The 12,537-nt window shown below is 45.5% G+C and overlaps 1 protein-coding gene and 1 non-coding gene across 3 annotated transcripts in view; one reads left to right on the forward strand and one right to left on the reverse strand.

Annotated features, from left to right (window-relative positions):
* Positions 1-7,169: 7,169 nt before the first annotated feature.
* LOC116566719 lies at positions 7,170-7,293 on the reverse strand. Its single transcript, XR_004275994.1, has one exon.
* Positions 7,294-10,396: 3,103 nt separating this feature from the next.
* Positions 10,397-12,537, forward strand: part of PRDM2 (PR/SET domain 2) — a 118,874-nt gene continuing 116,733 nt past the window's right edge. The window contains exon 1 of one of the 2 annotated variants that reach the window (XM_032300456.1): positions 10,397-10,487. The gene's annotated coding sequence lies outside the window, so the exon portion shown is untranslated. The remainder of the gene's footprint in view (positions 10,488-12,537) is intronic. The other variant, XM_032300461.1, reaches the window with a different exon arrangement.

Raw genomic sequence — 12,537 nt, forward strand, 5'->3', positions numbered from 1 at the left:
GTCATGTCAGAAGAAGAAAGTTTAACAGCCTGGCCCAGGGACTGCTGTTTCCTCCGGCGCTGGTTTCTCTCTCTGAGAGTAGACATAATCCTGACTGGCATAAGGGAATGCTAATGAGGCTTCAGTCTTGCTAGTAAATTTTTTTGACATTTGCTCTCAGAGTAGCATGCATAAAAAGTGTATTATTAATATTTAGCTTTCCATAGTGCCATCATTATGCATTGCATCACGAAATAAATCTAGAAGGAGACAAGGCTCCCCTCTGGTCTGCATGGAACATGAGTCTGTCAATATTTTTAGATCAGGTTCCCACAGTATGCGGAAGTGAAGCTCTGGTTTTCTCATCGTAAGGGGGTTGTAGTTGGTTGTCGGGCGTGCTGCCTCTTTGGCTCTGCTAAGCACAGTCTTCACAGATTTTATAATGAGGAGCCAGGTGGCATGATGAGCATTCATTATTAAGAATAATGAGAAAATGGTATAATATAGAAAAATAAACTACAGCATCCCTATTTTGACCAATGCATTTAACCTTTGCGCTAGTCAACTATTTTCTCCCTTAATCAGAATGTTGTTGATTAGAGTTCATGCGCTTTCAACAGGGGCAAAAGCTGGCTCTTGAGGGGCACAAAATCTTAACCATAAAACAGTAAAAAATTCCTGGCCATAAATTCTCGTAAAAAAAACTAAACACCAAAAAGTTGTCAAAGGCTGAAACAGATATCTTAACCAGAAGCATAGGAGCTAAATTCATATTTTAAAACGGTTTATGTGGAACTAGAAAGCACAATGATGGCTGGCAGGGATTAAGGGAAGGGGGAATCAGAAACTATTGTTTAAGTATACAGTTTCAGTTTTGGTCTGGGTATGGTGGCTCACGCCTGTAACCCCAGCATTTTAGGAGACCGAGATAGGAGGATTGCTTGAGTCCAGGAGTTTGAGACACACTGTCCTCCCAAAATCCATGTCCTGCTGGAATCTCAGATGTAAACTTATTTGGAAAGAATGTCTTTGAGATGTAATTAGTTAAGATGAGAATGCGTTGTGGTCTCGGTGTCTCACACCTGTAATCCCAGCACTTTGGGAAGCTGAGGCGGGTGGATATCCTGGGCCACATAGGAGACCCTGTCTCTACAAAAAATAAACAAAAATTAGCTGGGCATGGTGGCATGCTCCTGTAGTCCCACACACTTGGGAGGCTAAAGTGGGAGGATCACTTGACCCTGGGAGGTAGAGGCTGCAGTGACCTGAGACTGTGCCACTGCACTCCAACTTGGGTGTGCGTCTCAAAACAAGTTTGAGTTTTGTAAGATGAAAAGAATTGTAGAGATGGATGGTGGGGATGACTGTGCAGTAGTGTGGGTGTACTTAAACGCCAGTAAACTGTGCACTTACAAATGGCTAGATTGTAAACTTTACATGATATGTATTTTTGCCACTATTTTTTTTTTTTTTCTTTTTGAGATTGGAGTCTCACTCTGTTGCCAGGCTGGAGTGCAGTGGCGCGATCTCAGCTCACCGCAAACTTCGACTCCCTGGTGCAAGTGATTCTCCTGTCTCAACCTCCCAAGCAGCTGAGACTACAGGCATGCACAACCATGCCCAGCTAGTTTTTGTATTTTTAGTAGAAACGAGGTTTCACCATGTTGACCAGGATGGTCTCGATCTCTTGACCTCGTGATCCACCCGCCTCGGCCGCCCAAAGTGCTGGGATTACAGGCTTGAGCCACCGCGCCCTTCAGATATTTCAGATATTTATGTAGTACACAAACAGATATACAGTACATCTATGATACTCGAATTTCATCGTAGCAGGAGGAGCAATTAGGGGAAAACTGCCTAAAGAAGTCCCTGGAGCAGGGAAGATAAGGGGAGAAGGGAGATATAGTTCCTTCCCTTGATGAGTCTGCAGTCCATACTCCAAATGAGTACACAAATGTCTAAAGATGAGACTTGAACGTCACTTACTGAATAATCTACAACAGTGTTTTTAAAAAGACATTTTTAATATCTGGGGCTGAATAATTCTTTGTTGTGGAAGGGGACTGTCCTGTGTATTCTAGAATATTCAGTGACCTTTCTGGCCTCTACCTGCCAGAGGCCAGTAGCAGCCCCCACCCAATTAGGACAACTCAGACTCTCTCCAGATATTTCAGAATGTTCCCTTGGGGGCAAAATCTCACCCCAGTTGAGAATCACTGCTCTCCAATTAGTTAAAGCTAACCATAACTTGGCCAGTGAATGAGTTTCAAGCAGAGGCTCATATAGGTTGGTTAGCAGGCTTATGAACCTAGCTCAGGTGTCTCAGCCCTGGCAGGTGTTGGCAGGTGTTGTCTTGGCTGTGACACCTGTATGGTTCCTTTATGTTGTTTAATTGATGACTTAAATGTGACAGGAATGGCATGCGTTTTGACACTGTTTGTGCAGCTTTAGAAAGGTATCGTTATTCTACTGCTAGCCAAAGCATTTTAAGATGACAATACAGCTTGAATTCTTAGGGAGGGTTGGAGGAGGGAAACATATAGTCAAGTTAAATTGGAAGAAAAATGAATTCAAAGTGCAGGCCCTGAGTTCTTGCTTAGCTATGAATAACTTGTTTCTATTTCAGAGATCATATTTAAATTACAAAATGCTTGTTATGAATCAACAGTATTGATGGAGGAAAGACTTGTACTTACCACTGTTTGGATAATGGAGATGTGTACAAGCCTGTTCACATGCTCAAGAGGCTTAAAATATGTTTGGGACTTAAGATACACATATACAGGCCAGGTGTGGAGGCTCACGCCTGTAATCCTAGCACTTTGGGAGGTCAATTCGGGTGGATCACTTGAGCTCAGGTGTTTGAGACCAGTGTGGGCAACATGGTGAAACCTTGTCTCTACAAAAAAATACAAAAATCAGGTGAGCATGGTGGTGCATGTTTGTAATCCCAGCTACTTGGGAGGCAGAGGTGAGAGAATGACTTGTGTCTAGAAGGTTGAGGCTGCAGTGAGCCAAGATTGCACCACGGCACTCTAGCTTGGGAGACAGAATGAAATCCTGTCTCAAAAAAAAGAAAAAGAAAAAAAAGATACACACATACAGCAAGTAGACCCTGAGGGGACACAGCATATGGACAATTGCTGATGAAAGTTATACTTGGATTCATAAAACGAGGAAAGAATGAATGTGTGCTCTACTTCTGTTCTGGGTTACACACTGTCCTCCCCTCCTGCTGGAATCTCAGATGTAAACTTATTTGGAAAGAATGTCTTTGAGATGTAATTAGTTAAGATGAGAATCAGCTGTGGCCTCGGTGTCTCACACCTGTAATCCCAGCACTTGGGGAGGCTGAGGTGGGTGGATACCCTGAGTCCAGGAATTCGGGACCAGCCTGGGGCAACATGGCAAAACCCCGTCCCTATTCAAAAACAAAAAACAAAAAACAAAAAAACATGAGGTCACACTAGACTAGGGTGGCCTTAAATCTAATGACTGGTATTCTTATAAAGAAGGCCATGTGAAGACAGAGAGACACCGAGAGAAGATGGTCAGGTGAAGACAGGGGCAGATGGGAATAATTTGTCTACAAGCCTCAGAATGTCAAGGCAACCATCAGAATCCAGGAGAAAGGCATGAAATAGATTCTCCCTCAGACTCCACTGAAGGAACTGATCCTGCGACACCTCTGGGGCTATAAGACAATACATTTCTTTTGTTTCAAACCAGAGGTCCCCAACCTTTTTGGCACCAGGGACTGGTTTCATGGAAGACAATTTTTCTAATGACTGCTGAGGTGGCAGGGGTGGAGGGATGGTTTTAGGATGATTACATTTATTGTGTACTTTATTTCTATTATTATTACTTTATAGTATATAATGAAATAATTATACTACTCACCGTAATGTATTAGGCTGGTGCAAAAGTAATTGTGGTTTTTACCATTAAAAAACAGCAAAAACCACAATTACTTTTGCACCAACATAAAAGAATTGGTGGGAGCCCTGAACTTGTTTTCCTGTGACTAGATGGTCCCATCTGGGGGTGATGGGAGACAGTGACAGATCATCAGACGCCAGATTCTCATAAGAAGCGCACGGCCTAGATCCTTGGCATGTACAGTTCACAATGGGGTTCATGCTCCTATGAGAATCTAATGCTGCCACTGATCTGGCAGGAGGCGGAGCTCAGGTGGGAACGCCAGTGATGGGGAGCAGCTATAAATACAGATGAAGCTTCCTTGGCTCGCCTGCTGCTCACCTCCTGCTGTGTGGCCCAGTTCCTAACAAGGTACCAGTTCCTGGCCCGGGGGTTGAGGACGTCTGTTTTAAACTGAATTTATTTTGTGGCACTTGTTTACAGCAACCCTAAGAAACTAATGCAACTAAGGGAAGATTTCATCAAAAAGCTGGCTTCTGAGGAAAGGCAAAATTTGGATGCAGGCAAGAAGGGGTGAGGATCGAATCTTAGACAAAAAGCGGGGTGAAGGAAAACGGAGAGGCTGGCATTTCTAGAACACAGGTGGGGAGAGTGAGAAGCACAGATCCAGCATAAGAGATGGTTCACTGGCCGGGCCTGATGGCTCACACCTGTAATCTCAGCACTTTGGAAGGCCAAGGTGGGTGGATCACGAGGTCAGGAGATTGAGACCATCCTGGCCCACATGGTGAAACCCTGTCTCTAATAAAAATACAAAAATCAGCTGGGTGTAGTGGCACGTGCCTGTAGTCCCAGCTACTTGGGAGGCTGAGGCAGGAGAATTGTTTGAACCAGGGAGTCAGAGCTTGCAGTGAGCTGAGATCGCGCCACTACACTCCGGCCTGGTGATAGAGCAAGACTCCGTCTCACAAAAAACAAAGAGATAGTTCACCTTGGAGACGAGTGAGCACTGACTGGGTAGGTAGGACAGGTCATCTCATCTACAGACGACCTTGTAAGACAACACACTACAGCTTCGAATCTGGGGAAACACATCCAGGCATAGGGTTTTACTATCTCAGCGCAATCTGCACATTCTGGACCTGATTTATTTTTTATTCCTTCTCATGCTGCTTGCTATTTGCAGCTGAAAAATATTTTCACTTCATGCCTTTGCTGTCAATGTATATGTTTTATTCATGCTCTCAGGGTGGTGTATTAGTGAATTCATTCTGCCTTCCAGGAAGACTTGAACTTCCCTTTGTACTCTCTGGAACAAACTATGTGGGCCTTTGAGCTTGTCACACTAAAAGTTTTGAAAGGAGTGACATCTGTTTGGGAATTTCTGAACTTTTCAACTAATTTATTAACATGTTTGGTTCTAAAAAATGTGATATAAGAAGTACAATGGGAAAACCTAGAAACAGTGTCTGGATTTTTTTGCAGAATGGAGTAAAGATATCTCTAGAGCCACATGTTTGAATTGGTTAGACATTTTAGCATCTTGGGCTGGGCGTGGTGGCTCATGCCTGTAATCCCAGCACTTTGGGAGGCCGGAGGCAGGCAGATCACTTGAGCCCAGCAGTTCAAGACCAGCCTGGGCAACATGGCAAAAACTCATCTCTACTAAAAATACAAAAATTAGCCGGGCATGGTGGCGTGTGCCTGTGGTCCCAGCTACTCTGCAGGCCAGAGGACTACTTGAACCCAGGAGGTCAAGACTGCAGTGAGCTGTGATTGTACTCCTGCACTCCTGCCTGCTGGGTGACAGAATGACAGAATGAGATTCTGTTTCAAAAAAAAAAAAAAAAAAAAAAGAAAAGGAAAAAAAAATTTAACATCTTGGAGTCCATTTTCTTTCTTTTCTTTTTAAGAGTAATACTGAAAAGGAACAAGGTGTGGGAGCGAGCCATCATGAAGCATGCTGGGAGCATAGGAATGCGGTTCTGTTTTTGTTTGTTTGTTTGTTTGTTTGTATGTTTGTTTTTTTTGAGACAAAGTTTTGCTCTTGTTGCCCAGGATGGAGCACAATGCTCACTACAACCTCTGCCTCCAGGGTTCAAGCGATTCTCCTGCCTCAGCCTCCCGAGTAGCTGAGATTACAGGCGCGCACCACCATGGCCAGCTAATTTTTGTATATTTAGTAGAGACGGAGTTTCACCATGTTGACCATGGGTTCTGGTTTTATCCTAGAGTTAGCACGCTTTGCAAGTCCTGTCCCTTCCACTGGATCCTAAGTTCTTGGAGGACGGGGGTGGTGTCTTTGCTCCTAGTACCTAAGAGCATCTTGATGACCAGAAGCAGAGTGAACTCATCATGGACTTTGACATCAGACAAGTCCTTGAATCCTGCTTCTCATACCGGCCAGCTGCGTCTCTTAACAATCTGAGCTTCAGTTTCTTCATCCACAAAATTAGCAGCTGTTGTTGCTGTTGGGAGGATGAAAGACAATGTAGCATAAAGTGCCGGCTGAGACCTGGGGCTCAGTAAAGGTCACCCCCTTTCCCCTTCTCACACAACTGCATTTCACCACTGCCAAGATCTGCCTATACACTCTGAGGCTGCGGAGTTTTTCTCACAGAATCTATGCAGCCAAAAGTGCCCGTGACGGGATAAGATGTATCTTTAGCCTCCGGAGTTGCTATGTTTGGACTTCACGTGTTCATCTCTGATCAGAACCTGGAGTGCATGCTTCAGATCTTTTGGTTGCGGGGGTGCTTGCTTGGATGCCATTCCTTGCTCAGGTGAATGACGTGGCAGAGGGATGGCAGGTGGGGAGAGTGAGGTGATGTAATAGAAAAGAGTCACTGGGTCTCATCACGGAACACGATTTGCAGTCACAAGAAAAAGGACTCAGTTTTCTTTCTTTTTTTTGCTAAAGTGAATGTGTTATTTGAACAAAAGACAAGTTCATTTGATGCAGCTGTGCTGGATTCTCTTCCTCTGCCCCTGCCTATGATCTTTTAATGGATGTTCTTGCTTGACAGTTCAGGGACAGGATTTAGAATGGCGACTTTATGCACGCAATGTTTTCTAATAATTCTGGCAATGAATAAAAAAATTGTAGAAAAAATAAATACTTCCCAGCTCCTACCCTGTGTAGCTTGTGGACGAATGACTAGTTAAGAGCATGTAGTAGCATGGACCAGTTCCTGGTCTAGCGCTCAGACTTGTGTGTGTGCATGCATGCTCTGGGGGTGGGGAGGTTTCTTACTAGGGAGCTAAACTGTCTAGGTTCAAAACCTGGTTCTGTTGAAGTTTTTCCATCTTAAATTGTCCTCTCTTGTCTTTCAGAGCTAGTCTTATTCTTAGGACGGCCTTCCTAAGCCAAGAGGGAGATGGCTGGGTGTCCTGCCAAACTACTCTGTTAACTTGGTTGTATTACTAACAAGGCAAGTTTTTTTCTTTTTAGATGAAGTCTCGATCTTTTGCTCAGGCTGGAGTGCAATGGCATGATCTCTGCTCACTGCAACCTCTGCCTCCAGGTTTCAGTGATTCTCCTGTCTCAGCCTCCTGAGTAGCTGGGATCACAGGTGTGCACTACCACACCCCACTAATTGTATTTTTAGTAGAGACAGGGTTTTAACATGTTGGCCAGGCTGGTCTCGAACTCCTGACCTCAAGTGATCCACCCACCTCGGCCTCCCAAAGTGCTGGGATTACAGGCATGAGCCCCTGTGCCCGGCCAAGGCAAGTCCTTGAACGCTTCCTAGCTTCAGTACCTTCAGCTGTAAATGAAGATAGTGCTTATCGCAGGTTATGAGGATAAGTGAGAGAGTGCAGGTAAAATACCAACAACAGAGCCCAGCAGAAAATAAGTATTGTTATCATTTGGGGAATTTGAAGTCCACTTACATTCTCATTGGCAATGTACTGTAAACTCTTAGATCTCAGATATAAGATCTGTAATCTTTGGAAGCAGTGCTACAGGCATTCCAGCTGCTATGCAGCGCAGGAGGGCTGTGGTTCCCATTATAACAATATCAACTACAGGCTGTCATTTACATGCATAAGATCTGGTCCACAACATATTTGCTCTAATATATCCACATTAAGAGGGCCACGGAGAAGACTTTTTTCTCATTAAAAATATCTACTTAGCGTTTATTGTGTGCCAGACCTTCTTCTGGGTAGTGGGATGTTTCAGTGAATAATGATCATGTCTTCTGTTGCAGTACTGCGGTGGCCAGAACCGGTACCAGGTGTACTGGGGTAGAGTGGAGTTTCATTCATGTCGTCGACTTGGACAAAGAATATATTTTTTCTACTTCCATCCCCATACAGAAACAGCCTGCAATACATTTTACGTTTCCAAAGAGGCAAAAGAGTGATATTTAACATATCATATGGACAATAAATGCTCATTAAATTATCGTATTTTTGATGGCTCTGATCTTTTTTGGATTAAATAAATTATATATAATTATTTACCCTGAGAAATAGTACAGGTTGAAAAATAGACATATGTTCAAGAAATACACCGGTAAAAAACATGTGGCTGATTAAGGGTGGGAGGAACTCAGATATGCTGAGGAGACACCCAGTGTGATAGGATAGGTAATGGCCCCAGACATAAGTCCACATCCCATAACGTCCAGAATCTGCAAATGCTACTTCATATGTAGTCTTGTAGATGTGATTAAGTGAAGGATCTTGAGATGGCCAGATTATCCGGCTGGGTCCTAAATGCAATCACGTGTCCTTATAAGAGGGGGGCAGAGGGAAATTTGACCACAGACAAGAGGAGAAGATGATATGAAGATGGATACAAGAATTTGAAGATACTGGCCTTGAAGCTAGAGAGATGCAGTCACAAGCCAAGGCATGCTGGCAGCCACCAGAAGCTGGAATAGGGAAGGAGCAATCGTTCAGTAGAGACCCCAGAGGGAGCCTGGCTCTGCTGCCGCCTTGATTTTGGCCTAGTGATACTGATTTTGGATTTCCAGCTTGTAGAGCTGTGAGAGAATAAATTTCTCTTGTTTTAAGCTGTCAGGTTTGGGATAATTTGTTACAGCAGCCACAGGAAACTCACATAGCCAGTCACTATGGATTAATGATGGGAAAGACGACCACTGGCTACTTTGTTAACTAACCATCTAGTATACATTCTGGTTCACCATGCCACTTCTGACTTAATGTCCTTTATTTTCCTTTTGCATTCTATTGAATGCCAGGTGGCCCATACCTCTTCTCTTAAAATGTTGATTTCTATGTCAGTGTTTTGATGGTGGATGTAGATAAACAGTGAGATCTCCCTATTTTCTTCATAGATACCTCAGATAATTTCAACACACGGATCAAGTCGGAAGGTATTAATCTAGATAAGGGGTACAGAAGTCTGATGACTTTGCTCTACAACAGAGAATACTACTTTGATGACCTGCATGTGGGTATCGTTCAGATCTAGGATCTCTTTTCCTTGAATAAAGGAAGAAATATGCAAAGCCTTGAGGTTTGATTTGCTTTTCTTTCTTGTGCTCTGTGCTGATCCTGTCACTTCTCAAGGCCTTGATAAAATTTACTCTGATGAAGTGATCTTCATTTGTTCACTATAACTGACTGGGTCATCAGCTACAGCCTCATCCTTTTACAGTAAGATAACATATGTTGTTACAACACGTTTCCTTAAGTTTAAACCTGTTACAGAAATGATCGTTCACAATTTTGGGGGTCTCTTTTTGGATTGGGTCCTTTCTGCAGAGGGTTAACGTTGCCATTAAGTTCAGATTCTTCCTGACTTCCTTCTCAGAGGATCACTTTATCTTGAAGTGCTCGAGGTTCCAGGCAACTCCCAACCTTCCATTTCATCTCCAGCCCGCGCCTCTCCCCGACTCAACTCATTTTCAACCACGTGCTAGGCTTCACCCTTGGATGTCGAAGAGCCATCTCCAGGTCCACCCAGATCATCTTCATCGGCGCATCTGTGAGTCGTCGTCCCCGCATTCCATTTGCGCGCCCGCTTGTGAACGGTAAGCTCCTTCAGGGCAGGGCTCTCAGGCGCTGCCCTGGAACAGCGCGGGCACAGGGCGGCCGCCGGTCACTGCTCCCGGGTACGGGGGCAGCAAACAAACCCAGCTGCGTCTGCCTGCCTGGAGGTGCATCTTTTTGGGCGAGGCTGTACGGGTCCTTCTGACACCAGCGAAGTATAAGGCCTATGTTTATGTGCCTGTCAGATGCTTAACGACCTCCAGTGGTAGACATGCCCCCCAACACCTCCTCCAGTCTTTCAGATTCCTTGAGAACCTCTGAACCCCGTTTGGGTGCGGTAGGACCTGCCGCGACGCCGGCCGCCGGGGCACCTTCCCAGGGCGCCGCCATGGATTCCGCAGCGACCTACGCGGGGAGGCCGGGTGGTAGCCCTCGGGTGACGGCGCAGGGCCAAGGGCCGGGCTCCGGGGCAGCGGGGAGAACGGCGTCCGGGGGCCCCGCAGTCCCGGGTCCCGGAGCCCCGCAGTCCCGCAGGCCGCGGCCGCGCCGCCCGACGTCACTTCCGACTGGAGCCAAGATGGCGGCGGCGCGGCGGCGGGCGCCGGAGCCGGCGGAACGGCGGCGGCGGCGACGGCCCTCGTTGCTCTGAGGCGCGGGCGCTGGTAAGGAGCGGCGCGGGTGGGCGGCCTCTGGGCCGGCGCCGGGACGCTGGTCCCTCCCCGCGAGGAGCGCGGCGGCGGCGACACGCAGGGGACCCGGCGCCGCAGGGATGTCCGGGCCGGCGGCCGCGCCCCCTCAGAGGTCCCGGGCGCGGCGGGGGCCCCGGGACGAGGCGCGGGCCCCCGGGTCGGTGGTGCCGCGGGTGGGTGGCGGCGCGGGGCCCATCCCTGCCGGCGTGGGGCCCCCGCGGCGAAGTTCGGGGTCCGCTTTGTCGCGGTGAAGAGCCGCGCGCCCCGCGGGGGACGCGTGCGGGCTGCGGCGCGGCCACCTGGGACCCCACGTGGGGCCGGGCGCCCTCCCAATTGTCAGGCCGCTGTGCTTTTCTCTTTTGTGTTCCCACTGAGTGTGTCTTGCACATTTGCATTCCTAATTTGTTTTGTGTCTTGCGTCTTTGTGTTTCCCAAATAGTTTTTGTGTGGTTTAAACCTGGAGATTGTCTCCCTCAATGTTCTCATAGACCCACGGGTGTGTGTGTGTGTGTGTGTGTGTGTGTTACAGACGTGCACCTTTATGTTACTAATTTTGCTACTAAAGCTATCAATGAACCTCTTTTGATGGGGGCAAGTGAGACATGAGATAAACCTAACAGGTCAGTGTTATTCCCAAACCTTCGTGGTTCTTTTGATCCACGCGTGAACCACCGACCCCTGGGCTTGTAGCCTGGTGTCGGGCTGTGAGCTGCGGCAACGACCCCACAGTTAACCGGAAAGTCCTTAACTATGCAGCTGAAATTTCCCCTAATAGAAATTTCGTGCTGGCTCCTCACTTTTCGTGTTGTATTGAGGTTTTGGGTGTATTTGAGACGTGGAACGTCTTTTGCTGAATGTCAGTAGGTCCTTAGATCCCTTTAGCCAGACACTAGAACAAATATTTTTACCCCTGAACTGGACCAAAATATTTCTTTTAAGTTTTTGTTTACTCCAGGTTTATTAAAAGTGACCGAAACTTTTAACAACAAATGGAACCCTTCAATGAACAGACTTCGCCTCGGTTTGATCGGTTGTGTCCAAGTATAAGAAAAATGTAGGCCTTAAAAAAAAAAGGATAGGAAATTTACTGTACCTATATTAAAGAGGAGGAACTGAGACCCCAGGTTCTTTTTTAGTAGGGTTCTGTGTTTTTGAGATGGTCCACAGCCGCCTCATCACTCTAGAGGCTTCCGGACTAACACTTACTGGTCAAATTCTTACATGTAGAATCTTCATTTAGCCTCGAGAGGACCTTTGAAGATCATTTCTATTAAACCTCATTTCAAGCTATGGAAACTAAAATCAAAATTCATAGTGGAACTAAAACTCAATTTACATTTTCTCCTTTTACTCAGCACATCTGTTTTGGTTTGATTGAAATAAGTTAATACATTTTAAGGGCTTAGAAAAGTGCCAGAACATGATACTGCTCAGAAAGTGTTCGCTTTTGTTGATTCTGAAGGTGGTGTCTTTAATTGAAAAGTTAGTAGGTTCAGGTTTGTTTTTTCCTTATTTTGTGGACGTGGCCCGAAACAGTACAGTTTAAATCTGTAAGAATGTATTAGTTTTGTAAGTACAAACCATAACAAAAGATTCTTATTGTAGAACAATTGGAAAGTAGAGAAAAGCACAGAGAAGAAACAAATAACTTCCCTTTCTTCAGATAACCATGCTTAATGTTTGGCAGGTCTTCCTGTCTCTCTTGGTGTGCTTATGCGTGTTTCTTTCCTTATTTTATAATTCATTCATATATATATATATCTATATATATATCTATATATATATATTTACATTTTATACAGGAGTGATGATACAATGTGTATATTGTTTGTAACCTGTCCTGCCTTGTGATATTGTGAGCATGTATTCATGCCACTAACCATTCAACATTATGCTTAATAGCTATTTAATATGTGGATGGGCTGTAAGTTACCAGTCAAGTCCATATTGATCTGTAAGGCTTCTCAAGCCTGAGATTTTTCTTTTCATTAAGATTTGTTTGAAAGTTTGTTAACATTGTGAG

This window comes from Sapajus apella, unplaced genomic scaffold (genome assembly GCF_009761245.1).
Source record: "Sapajus apella isolate SASKATOON/1434 unplaced genomic scaffold, GSC_monkey_1.0 scaffold43, whole genome shotgun sequence".
NCBI lineage: Eukaryota > Metazoa > Chordata > Mammalia > Primates > Cebidae > Sapajus > Sapajus apella.